This window comes from Phaenicophaeus curvirostris, chromosome Z (genome assembly GCF_032191515.1).
Source record: "Phaenicophaeus curvirostris isolate KB17595 chromosome Z, BPBGC_Pcur_1.0, whole genome shotgun sequence".
NCBI classification, from domain to species: domain Eukaryota; kingdom Metazoa; phylum Chordata; class Aves; order Cuculiformes; family Cuculidae; genus Phaenicophaeus; species Phaenicophaeus curvirostris.
The window spans coordinates 58,569,443-58,582,052 of NC_091431.1; positions in this window are offsets into that span (position 1 = coordinate 58,569,443).

Sequence of the window (12,610 nt, forward strand, 5' to 3'; positions counted from 1 at the left end):
AATAAGTTCCTGTGTATGTGTGGGTTTGGGTTTTTTCCAAGCAAATATTTGTTTTCCCTATCTGTCACTATACTTCAGTTCAATGCACATGAAAGAGTTGAGCTTGCTTTCAAATTATAGTGAAGGATTTCTTTCTGTAGTATAATTAACTACGCTAGAGGAAGAAACAGGGAAACTAAGAAATTTCACGTGGAATAAAACAATCAGTTCAAACCTGTTTGAAATACATGTGTTATTTGGTACATACGCAGGGAATGTACATAATCTTGGAGAATAAGACTTCTTGAGAATAAAATGTAGGGTTATTCTTAATTTTTTCCAAATTATTCTTGGTATTATTGTTTCTTAATTTATTTTTGTGCAAATGTCTTATGCATCTTGCATCAGGCAATGTCAAATGGAAGACTTTAGAAAAGATGAACTGCTGGACTGCGCTAGCAGTTCCTATTAATTGGCGTACATTCAAAACAGTAAAATGCACAAAGACTTACAGATGATTATCTTGAAATGCCAAACTAATTCAGAAAAAAAAGCAAACTTCTAAATTCTTTTGCTTATAAAATAGCTGCTGCATCTTTTCACAGTCTTTTTTTGCTTTGGGTACATTCATTCAGGCAACTGTTCATAATATATTGCTAAATGCTTTTATTAAAGTTTTATATATTAGTAGTAAGGAACATGCGTATATTAAGTAGGAATCACTAGATGAGGTGTACTCAGGCCCAGAAGTAGTTAAGATATTAGATAATTTCATAAGCTGCGTGACAAATATTATTATTTTCAGTGGATTGTAATAGTATACTATTATAAATAAATCATTACCCATAATGACGGACAAAACAAAGAGATCAAATTAGTTTAAGGGATATGATTGTTCTACGTATTCTTCTATGCCTTTCTAAAGTGTCACAGAATGCTGAGGAAGGTTTTTATCCTCTTTTTTTTCTTAGTGCTATGAATTAAACACAACTTGTTGTTCTGAACTCTGCCTCCCAATTCAGTCTCAGTGAAGTATTTTAGAATATGCATTATAGAATAAGTACACTAGTAGTTCCATGGAATCTGATAGAAGTATTTGTGATTAAACATTAATTTAAAGACTTTGAAGGGTTGTGCTTTGAAAAGAAAACAAAAATTAGAGGAAAACTCAATTCTTCTTTCAAGGGAGTATTATTCCTGGAAAGAAAACAAAAAAAATTCCCAAAAACAAAACCAAAAAACCCCCAAAACAAAACCAAAAAAACTCAGTGAAAGTACATACTTTCCCAGAGATGAAGGGTGAAGGAACAGGAACCAAAGCTTTTAAAATAGTTTCAAAGGCAAACGGTTTTCCAAATAATGTCACTATAGTATATATAGAACTTGTTTCCCATGGAAATAGTTCTTCCATTCTTACAGAGTAAATGAGCAATTTTAATTTAATTTGATTGTTAAGTAAAAAGATCTCTAACCTGTAGAATAAGACAGCAATAAGTAATTCAAGACTTTGACTTTAAATAGGCAGAATCATGCTTAAATTTCTTCCCTTGAAGGAACAGTATGACCACATCAATAATTGTAAGAGAGATGTAACAAGTTTCTGCAGCATTGTTCACTGTTGTTGTTACACTGTGTTATACACACTGCTTGGAAAATACTTCAAAGCTTGTCCATGTAGCTTACAAATAAAGATTTGTCGTTGAAAACTCTTCTTATCATCTTTGATCAGTGACATTGTGCTGCAGATTAGTGGTAATTTATGTTTACATTTTTTCTTACACTTGCTTATTCACAGTCTCCAAGATGTCTTGGAGATGTTGATTACTCTGTTGTTCATTTTCATACTCTCCATTTTTTCCAATGTGATTCTAGGACCATGCAAGAATTCACTTGGCAGGCCTTGGCTGTAGTATTATTATAATGTCTGAGATACTCAAGGGCTTCTTCTTCAGGTACCAGAACTAAGACCTTGCAGGACTTGGTATGATTCCAGCAATATTGTACATGAATCTTTTCATGCTTTACAGATCAGCTTTTAGCTGATACTTGATATTCTTGGAGAACGCCCATGTTTCTGCTGCATCCATATTAACCAGTGGTAGAAATGTGCCAAAATTTCTTTTTAATGTACAAATATGTGTTTTTGCAGCTTGTGTTAGTTTAATGAATGTTGGTATGAAGTGTAATGGAAAATGCCTTTGTGTTCTGTGTTAAATGTGTTCTCTACAATACCTTTTATGTCTTCTTCGTAATTTTTTTTTTTTTTTGGATTCTATACTCATGGAGTGTTTATGAACCAAGTTAACATACATTCTGTATTCTTACCAAAACAAAATAGTCTGAATTTCCTCCATAACAGGTATAAAGTGTCTAGTGTACTTTTCTTACCATATTTTCTCTGAACAATTTTTTTTCAATATTCATCCTGGAATATGGAGAGATCAAACCTAGCTACATCACAAAAATAAAGGAAGACCAAGAAGATACGAGTTTATGTAGTATCATTTACTGTTGTGAATCTTCCACTTATCTGTATTTTATCAGTGTCACTTTAAACTCATATATTTACTGATTAGAATAGAACATAAAATTCTTGCAGATGTTATTACTACTGTTTTGGTCATTTGTTGTGCTATTTCTATTTCCTTTGGGTCAGCTTCTTAATAACTGAAAACTTGATTCACAGTTTTCTCCTACAACATAGTTTTAATTTTCTGCTTGCTTAGTCACCTGTCAATTTATTTATCATGTCAACAATGTATCTTTGAGTTCTGTAGTGTATTGCCAGACTTTATAGCTAAAAATAAGGCTAGAAAAACAAGCTGGTGTGTCTGTTCAACTTCAAAGAGGTACTGATCTCTCTGACCTGAGTATTTCAGCCTTTTTTTGTGCTGAAGCACTTTTTTCCTCAACAATGAAGTTGTTGGAGCTATAACATTGAGTCTGAAGGGAGATTAAAGAAATTAATTAGTATTTTGTTGTACAAAATCAAGGGGCTAAACTAGAAATCATAATATGTTTACAAGGTTTTTGGCTAAAAGTGCAAATAACATCCCAGCCAATACTGGTGCACCAGTGCCTTAGCTCCACTGCATTATGCCAATTAAATTATTTAAAATCAGGCCAGAATTTAGGGGCAGAGTATTGATTCTTATTATTACCTTAGGCTTTCTGCACTACACTCACACTTCTTTTTATTACACCTACTTAACAAGTAAGTGTCTTTTTCTTTATGTACTGCTCATGGTGTGTTGCATAACCATTATTTATTGTTCAGATAGATTTCAATTATGAAACTTTATAAAAGAATAATTTACTGAGAGTGTGCTGTGAAGGGAGACTAATAGATGACAATTATTTCTCAAAATAATTACATAGTCTGCAGGGATTTACATTGTATTGCATTCACTGCCTTCACAGCTGGTCTTCAAAATGTAATGACTTATTCCTGTTTGGTTACAGAAAAAAGGTAGTTCAAATCACCATGTTGAAGTCTCAGTTTATTCTGTTCTTTCTTTCTATTCTACAGAGATAAAAACATTAAATTTCTCCTTTTTTTTACCCTTAAAGCATGCACTTGTTCCACTTCTATTTCATAATAGAAATAATTTTTAATAAAATAGTAAATAAAATAATAGAATTTTATTTTGCTTAGTTAGTGCAAAAGCAACATTTAAATGTAGATCATTGCTCAGGCTTTCCTTTAATTTTCATGATCAGGAAAGTAAAAATCTTGGTTTTTTTTTAATAAAGAAACAACCTGGTCATGGTGCTAGTATATGTTTAATGGCACACATTCAACAACAACAACAACCCCTCCCTAACCTCCCCCACCAAAAAAAACTAAGCAGCACACACACAAGAATAGTATCGCTTTAAGTGCAGAAACTTCAGCTTTTGCAATGATCACCTTTTTATTTTTTTAACTGAGATTTTTAGACAAATTACAGCTTTGCAACAGTCTTTCTATAACGACAACACATTGCTACAGTTTTAGTGGTCCTTGCACACCTGACTTCTGCTGGGATTCTAGCTTCTGTAGACTTCTACAGCTCTGCTTCAGAGGTCCTAAAATAATTTTGACCTACAGATGCCTTTAATCCAAAACCCACTACCCCATCTGCCTGTCTATGTGTGTAAATTTTTGTGGTCTGAAAACCCTTGATGGCTTTAACTTAGTTGTTTTTGTCACTCTGGTAAGAGAAAAGTCCTGAGCTTCCTGTGGAAGCCCGTGTTGGGTTTTGTTACCCAAAACTGGGGTTTCCAGAAGTAAGATTGCTATCAAACACATGAATGAGTCTGAAATCCAACATTTTTTTCAAGCCTAGTTACTTTAGTGCAAGACACAGGCATCTCTGGTGACCACCAGGCTGGAGTCTGGAACCCTCTGAATGTGAGTTATATAGAAACAGTGGACAGTTGGCAGAGAAGTTAGTATACCTAATTTTGTTAGCAGACTAATAAGGCACTCAGCTTCAAAGTCAGAGTTGTTAGTTTCTGTTCTTTTTCACATTGAGAGACTTTTAAAAATTCATCTCCTTTCTCCTAGCATCATGTCAAAACCAGCAGTCTTTTGCTTAAGTGGTTGTAGCATTCTATTGAAACTTAAGCTGTGTACTGAAGAACTAAGGCTTCTTCAGACTTGTGTGTGATGATGATTAAAAAGGTGCTGCCAGGCCCTCATGAAAAAGGGTGACAAAAGACACCAGGACATTCCATTTAGTATGCTACCTACTCCAACACTGTATCCAAACAACCTTCAGGTATCCAGGAGGAGGGCCTTAAATGCGACTGAGTTATTCTGGTGGTCTGGATTCACTCAGTCATTTTTGATTAGATCTCTTACAGAGAATCATAGAGTGACTTGAGTTTGAAGGGACCTTAAAGATCATCTAAATCCAACACCCCTGACATGGGCAGGGACACCTACCACTGGATCAGGCTACCCAAGGCCCCATCCATCCTGGCCTTGAACACCTTCAGGGATAGGGCATCCACAACTTTGCCTGTGCAACCTCTGTCAGTGCCTCACCACTCCAGTGGTGAAAAAATTCCTCCTAATGTCTTATCTAAATCCTCCGTTCTCCATTTTATAGCCATTCCCCTTTGTCCTATCACTACATGGCTTTGTAACAAATCCGTCCCCAGCTTTCTTGTAGGCCCCTTTCAGGTACTGGAAGGTTGCTATAAGGTCTCCCCAGAGCCTTCTCTTCTCCAGGCTTAACAGCCCCAACTGTCTCGACCTGTCCTGTATGGAATGTGTTCCAGCCCTCTGATCATCTTTGTAGCCCTCTTCTGGACCCATTTCAACAGTTCCATATCCTTCTTATGTTGGGGATTCCAGAACTGGACACAATACTCCAGATGAGGCCTCACGAAAGAGGAATAGAGGGGCAGAATCTTCTTCCTTGACATGCAGGCCATGCTTTGTTTGATGCAGCTCAGGATACGGTTGGCCTTCTCTGCCGCAAGCACACATTGCTAGCTCATGTCAAGCTTCTCGTCAATCAGCACTGCCAAGTCCTTCTCAGCAGGGCAGCTCTCAATCCCATCATCCCCCATCCTGTATCGAAACTGTGGATTGCCTCGACCCAAGTGTAGGACCTTGCGCTTGGCCTTGTTGAACCTATTGAACATCATGAGATTTATAAATGCTCACTTCTCCAGCTTGTCCAGGTCCCTCTGGATGACGTCCTGTCCTTCCAGTGTGGCATAGGAGTGTCCTGAGAAATATATGGAGTGTGTCTGGTCCTAGGAGAAGGAATCAGAGATCAAGACTCTCATCACAACAACAACTTAGGCATCTTATCAAAAGACTCAAAAGTTGGGACATTTTCTTTGGGACGCAAGATGTGAATCTGTCCAGTCTGGGAAGGGAAGTGATCTATTGTATATTATAAGCATTAAGCTGTTACAGAAAAGGCAGACACAGTCTCTTCTTCCAACCATACCTTAAAAGAAGTGGTGGCAACTGTATTTTGTGAGGAGAGCATTCCCATCAATTTGCACTAAGCATACTTGGAGTGTGACTACAAGATCCTGCTCTAGGAAAACTGAGGAGAAGTGCATCTGGTCTGGAGTTCTGATCCAGACACTGAACTGCTTTGAAAGCAGAGTTCTAGCCACACAAACCCAAAATGCTAAACAGACAACTTCAGAGACTTGAACAGGTTAGCACCCAAACAGAGTAGTTATCTCCAGGTTCGGAGAAGAGATAAAATAAAAATTTTTAGATTACAATTTTGGGACTGAGTACCCAATTTAATTTAGAAATTGCTTTACTTGTATCAGTGTGTCGAAATCACAAGAAAACAAAGCTGTATTTTAATTTAAAAGGAGAGAGATTTCTTATACCATTTTAATCAAATAGTGACAATATTTGCTGATACAAAAATTAAGAAACTGTGTTCCATTTCTGTAAAATAGTCCTTTGGTATAACAAATGCAACTTTAGCACTTCCTAGAAATTGTTTAAAATATATAGTCATGATGGAAGAGGATTTCTACTTTGACATCAGGAGGTTGTGACTAGTAGCTTTATCTTTGTCTGAAAGTTCATCTTCTGAGAAGCAGAAAAAAGTACTTAATAATGTATTATTATTTTCCTTTCTATCTTATCAGCAACAGAGGTAGAAATTAATAGAAGTTATTGTATGCATGTGTTATTGGCACATAATTTCTGTGGTGTCTAAAGATTTTCTGTTTGTTGTAAAAGTATAATCTGAAAAAAAAACCCCAAATATTTCTTCCAGCTTGCAGGAAATTGTAACAGGTTTTAGAGACCAAACTAACTCAAAACATAAGGGATAAGGAGGAGGCTATTTCCTAGTTCGAAATTTTCAGAACTGATGTTATCATTGTCATAAACCCGGAAGCCCATGGATAAATGTGCAGTTTTCTGCTGCAGAGTAGTGTTGAGTCAGATGATACAGCATTAATAGAGACAACTTCAGAGTGACTTCTTTTGTACACAGGTGAAAGTAAAACTATTTCTTATTTCATACACATTTGTAAGGACTAAGGAAAAGGTTTTTTGTCGTCATTCCCCAGTGTAACAACCATGAAGACATCAACCTGTTTCACTAGACTTTGTAATATGTTTCTTCTTAAAGTAATTATGTCACCATCATCAAAGATAGTTTCTTAGAGAACAAGAGTCCAAGCATCAAATGTCCCCAGTGCAGTTGCTAAAGTAACCAATGTATTTGCTGAAGTCCAAGCACTGAGTTGTCTCCGATGCAGTTCTTAAGGTAACCAACATATCAGCCAAAGACTGAGTTATTTTTATTAACAAAACCGTGCTTACTGGTGAGTCAGTGGATATAAGTGATACGCCTGGATTAATTTGTGTTTAATGTCTATGGAAATCTTGTTTCTCCAGTAGGACTGGGCTCAGAGCCAAGACCTTCGTTCAGGTCAGCACCTTTTGCAGAAGCTTTAAACCTAGCTTAGCTATCCAAATAATTCCCTATGGAGCAATTAAGGAGAACGTCTTCCTCAGACTCCACAGCCACACTAGCCTTTTTGAACTTGTCTGGAGCTCAGAGATTGCAGCTTCTTGTTTAACTCAGTCTGGCACCATTATCAAGTATCTGTGCATCTAACATGCAGTTATCTTCCTAGGTTCATCACCTCTTTCAGAATCCTTCCAGGCTGTAATATAATGTCTTGTTTACAGCAGGACATAGTTAAGTTGTGACTGCTAGAACTGTGTTTGTTTGCTTTATGAGTATTTCATGAGATATAAGATAAATGGTTGACCATGTTCTCATTCCCATTTCCTCTCCTGTTAAGAATCTCATAGGCTTTTCTGAAAGTATTTTAATCAGCCAGGGCAGAATACCTATCTCACAAATGTAAAAATGTTATTTTTAGTAGGAATCTGTTGCCTCAGTTCTCAGATAGGTTGTTATGGCTGTTGTAAAGCTGACTAAAAAAGCTAGAAAAAAATTTTTTTGTAGGTCTTTACTGACATTTTGATGTATTCTGTGGGTGAGATATTTCTTTTCCAGGAATGATCCAAAGCTAGTATCTCAGCAACTTGTCCACCTGACATTTGCAGCCCGCTTTGTTAACTGATTTGAAGCCAGCCATCACAAAGCTCCAGGAGCTGTATTTTGTAGATTCACAGCACTTTAATAGATGTGGTTGCTAGGATCCTGGCTTATTGGTATGACAAGATAAAAGCATTAAACCCAGTTTCATAATTTCTTGAAAGACATGCATAACAGTGTATGCAGATCCAAGTAGGCTGCCAGGTGGATTGTACCAATTAGGTGAGGCCTGTGGCTGTATGAAGATATGATCTGATCCACCTAGAGCATTTAACTTGCATAGTGGAGGAGGACAAAAACTGGGTGGTGAATTTGAACAAAAATCAATTTATACAGGGTAAAAATCACCTTTTTGCATACAGCTGAGTAGATTACACTGTCTGTACTGTAGCCATTCCTGTGACTTATCTAGAGACACTTGGAATTATTTTATAGCTAGTGTTAAAGTTATATGTCCATGTGAACTAGCTATATTAATGTGTTTGAGCCATGTAGCCACATTGTGCTTAGCACAGCACAGAGACTCTCCTAAGCAGCAAGATGAAGAAAGCGATTCAGAAAGCAGGGAATTTAGACCACAGTGATCAGCGCATTGCTGTGCCTTGTAGTCACAATATCTAGTTGAAGATAAGACAGCCACCTTAGCCACATCTGTGGCAACAAGAATCATAGTAATGATTACAATGCTGAATCACTAATGCACGCTTTTGATAAATCATAGGGTTTCTAGTTGTCAAAACAAAGTCACTCAAACTAAAAGAGAAAGAAAATTTGAGACCTTTTTTTTTTTTTACTATTATTAGTCATATCTAGAACACCAAAGGAATTTCTGAAGCTAGGTATGTAGTGGTATGTAGGTACATATAAAGATTTTCTAACAAGACTGATCTTTCTAGTTAATGAAACCCAGTTTGGCATTTGAAATTTTGCACATGGTATTGAAGTGTGAGTTTTTTGGAACCATTAGAGCTATGGATTAGCGTTAAGAATATTCTGAACTTGGTGATTTTCTTTTTTGGTTAATGACTTTTCCAAAATTTGTCCAATACTAAATTCAAGCATTTAGTAGAATTAAAGTTAGAGTAAGTAGTATAGGGATGTAAGATATATGATGATACAGGCAGGTAAATCATAACATTATATAATAAAACTGGCTTCCTGTAATGTGGTGGAATCCTTCTTGATATATTACAGATTGATTGTTTTTATTTTTTTAGGACTGTTTAGACCTCAGAGACTATTTTGGTGAGGGTACAAATGTTCAGTTTTGTACTTTGTACAGGCATTCAAAATCTGATACATAATATAATCTGAAAATAATGCAAGATATTGAATCAATTCTATTTAATATTCTGCATACTGTTTTCTCTGCAGTTCCAAGATGCTGTTATTTTATGTTACAAAAGTAATTTACTGCATGTTTTTCAAGACATATTTTATTGACATTCTCCAAATGTCTAGGCCTGCAAAATATGTAAGAAAACCTGTCACAGGGGAGGAATTGTATTTTCAGTGCGATGGCCAAAAATTTGTTTTGGAATGAACAGACTTTAAGGCCAAGGGAATTATTATGGTTGTTTAGACTGACCTACTGTAGAACATAGAGTTCTTGTTCACTATTCTCTTTAGGTCAGATAAAGGTATGAAATATATTTCTATAATATTAGACAAAATATAGTTGCAGCAGTTTAATAGACAAGTATTAGCTCTTTTATCTTACATCTATGCAATTCATTAATTGTTGCCTTTTCCAACAGCGCTGAGAATTTTCAGGTAGAGCTTCAACTCAAGCCAGTTGGCTTGAAGGAGAAATTAGAGAACAAAAAAAGGAGCATAACTAGAACTGATAACTGTTTGTATCTATTTGTTAAAATCCTTGCTCTGAACATAACCAACAACTTTTGTCTAAGCAGGCAGTGGGTAAGCTTGACTTAGGTCTGTTTTTAATTTTTTTCATGCACTTCAGCAGACATGCATCAGCCAGTTTACAAGAGCAAATACATGATTAAGAGTCTAAGGCATTGTATGTACTTGTTGAGATGCAGCTTACTTTTTGCATGAAAATATTACAACCAATCCAAAAGCTTTCTCAATATGTTTAATGCTATTATATTAACAATTGAGTTCAGTCATGACTATATTTTGACCTGTTTTCGGAGAAATGATGCAAAATCCTATTTACAGATATAACAAAGACACTGTAGTTTGGACTACAAGTGTAAATTGATTAGATTGGAGTGGGTCTTCAGGATTTGAAGAGGGAAAGTGAGAAGGGCTTGAATGATAAGTTTTGGAATATCTTCAAAATATAAAGATTATTATGAACGGATGGACAAAGCAGTATATTCTTACCTAGCAGGAGGTGAAGAGTTTAGCTGTAAATAGTAACATAATTGGACCTGTTCTTATTATGAACTTGACCTAGTTTCCTGTTAACAGTTTTCTACCCATTCTTCAGCATAAAAAAAACCCAACCCCCCAAAAAGCCCAATGCCACAACTCTAAACATTAATTTAACCCCTGTTAATGTTATCACAATTCCACATCTAAAAAAGTCCTGTTAAAGCAGGTGAGAAAATAGATTAGCAGACATGCCTGGAACAGACAGTGAATAATTCAGACATTTTCTCCTGTCTGGCCTCACAAAATGACTTCCTAAAGGGTAGAGTCTGAACGTTTACGTGATCATAGCGTCCAACCAATAGAATCCTCAGTCCCTGTGAACTAGAATTCTATGTATTTTTTCATTTAATGGTTTGTTTGACAAAATTTACTTAGAAATGACAGTTAAAATGGTGTTGCAAAAGGAAATCTGTGACCGTTTTACCTTAAGAAGGGAAATAGATATATAAAGAGTTATACTCCTACACTTTACTTTGATAGATGCCACTTGTAGTTCACAAAGAATGTTATAGTTCTGGCTGACTTTACCTGCAGCTTAACTAAATTCTGTGAGTAAAATTTATCTGAGTAAATGGAAATATCTTTACACAAATTACTCCTTTTGGGCTTTTATTATAATCAGTGAAGAGAAATAGGATTTCCTGTTGTGTGAAAGATGTCGTATTGGAAGAGGTCTGAAAAAGATTGGGTAACTCAAGACCTAAAACAACCTTTTTCTCTTTATTCTAGTGGATAGCTGAGAAGTAGAAGTCTACTCTGTACATATATATATTGTAAAGTTGAATCAATCATAGGAATGAAATCATTAACTTAGAAAAATGCATGAAAAATCTTTTGATGGCTTCATTAGGGACAGAATGTCAACATCTGTTCTGAAAGCGACGCACATGCTATGTAAAAGGTTGCTAGAATTACAAAGACAGGTTTTCTGCTTCCGATTTTCCTCCTACACAATTGCTCTAAGTGCCAAACATTCATTACGTGTTATTGGAAGGGAGAAAATCTTTCTATTACATTGTGGCCCACGTAATAAATACATGGAGATTTTCTTGTTCAAAGAATTATGAAAAGAGAGAAACCACTTCTGACATGATTTATTCAAGAATGCATGTGGGCGTTTTCGGAGAGATAAGTTGGAGTTTAAATGTGCTTGATTTGTATCCACAGCAGTCACCAATCATTTCTGAATATGCTGATGTCAAAGGAAGATTTGTCTTCTTAATTAGGAAGGGAGAAAAAAAATCCACTTACTTTAAGACAGACTACAAAAAATGCTGTTATCATGTATTTTTGTGATGGCTGATGGTATCAGTGTTCATTGTTTGGAATACACAGGTATTGGTCAAATGTTGTTTTGCAGTGAGCTTTTCTGTCACAGAAGGTGAAAAAGGAAAAAAGAATGAATAAAGAAGAGGAATAAGTGGTGTCATGCTACAGAAAAGGTATCGGAAATCCATGAGGTAGATTTTACTTTCAACTTCTCCTATGTGTTTGTTCGGTCTTTTTCAGCTTTTAATTTTCTGATTTTAAACACCCTTTGGGACTTGAAGATTATGCAGTTATGCTGTCTCTTTACCAGTTAGAGCATGTGTACCGTTTCCTGGAGTCATCTTTAAATCTAGCAGTCAGTTTCAGCTGATTCCATGTGAGGGAGAAGCAGAGGGCTGAGTATGGTCTCATAAAGTGTAAGCATTAGTTGGACAGGTAGGGATAGATTAAAGCCTCATCTTTCGCACTAGCTATCCTGTCGGATGATTTTAGAGCCTTGATCAAGCAGTATATATTATACCAGATGGCTAATTATCGTGCTGGAAAGTTCAATGTAGCAACAGCACTATTGTCTCATGTGTGGGGAAAGGTGTTTGAAGGAAAAGTAGGTCAAAGGAAGGAAGGAGAAGTTGAAATTATCACAACAGAAAAGATTTACAAGACAAACTCTTGCAAAATTAGCTTTTTTTTCATTAGTTTTGCTATTGAGAGAGCAATTTGTTTTTAGACTAAACATAATTCACCTCATTTGTATTTAAAAATTTAATTAAAAAAACTGTAAACCTTTTTGGTCTTAAATAACTTTTTTGGTTAGGTATTGAAAGGGAAATAATTTTCTTCCTTTTACGTAAACCTGGTTAAAAGACAAACTTGGGTAAATTCACTGGAATTCTGTAGCAACATTT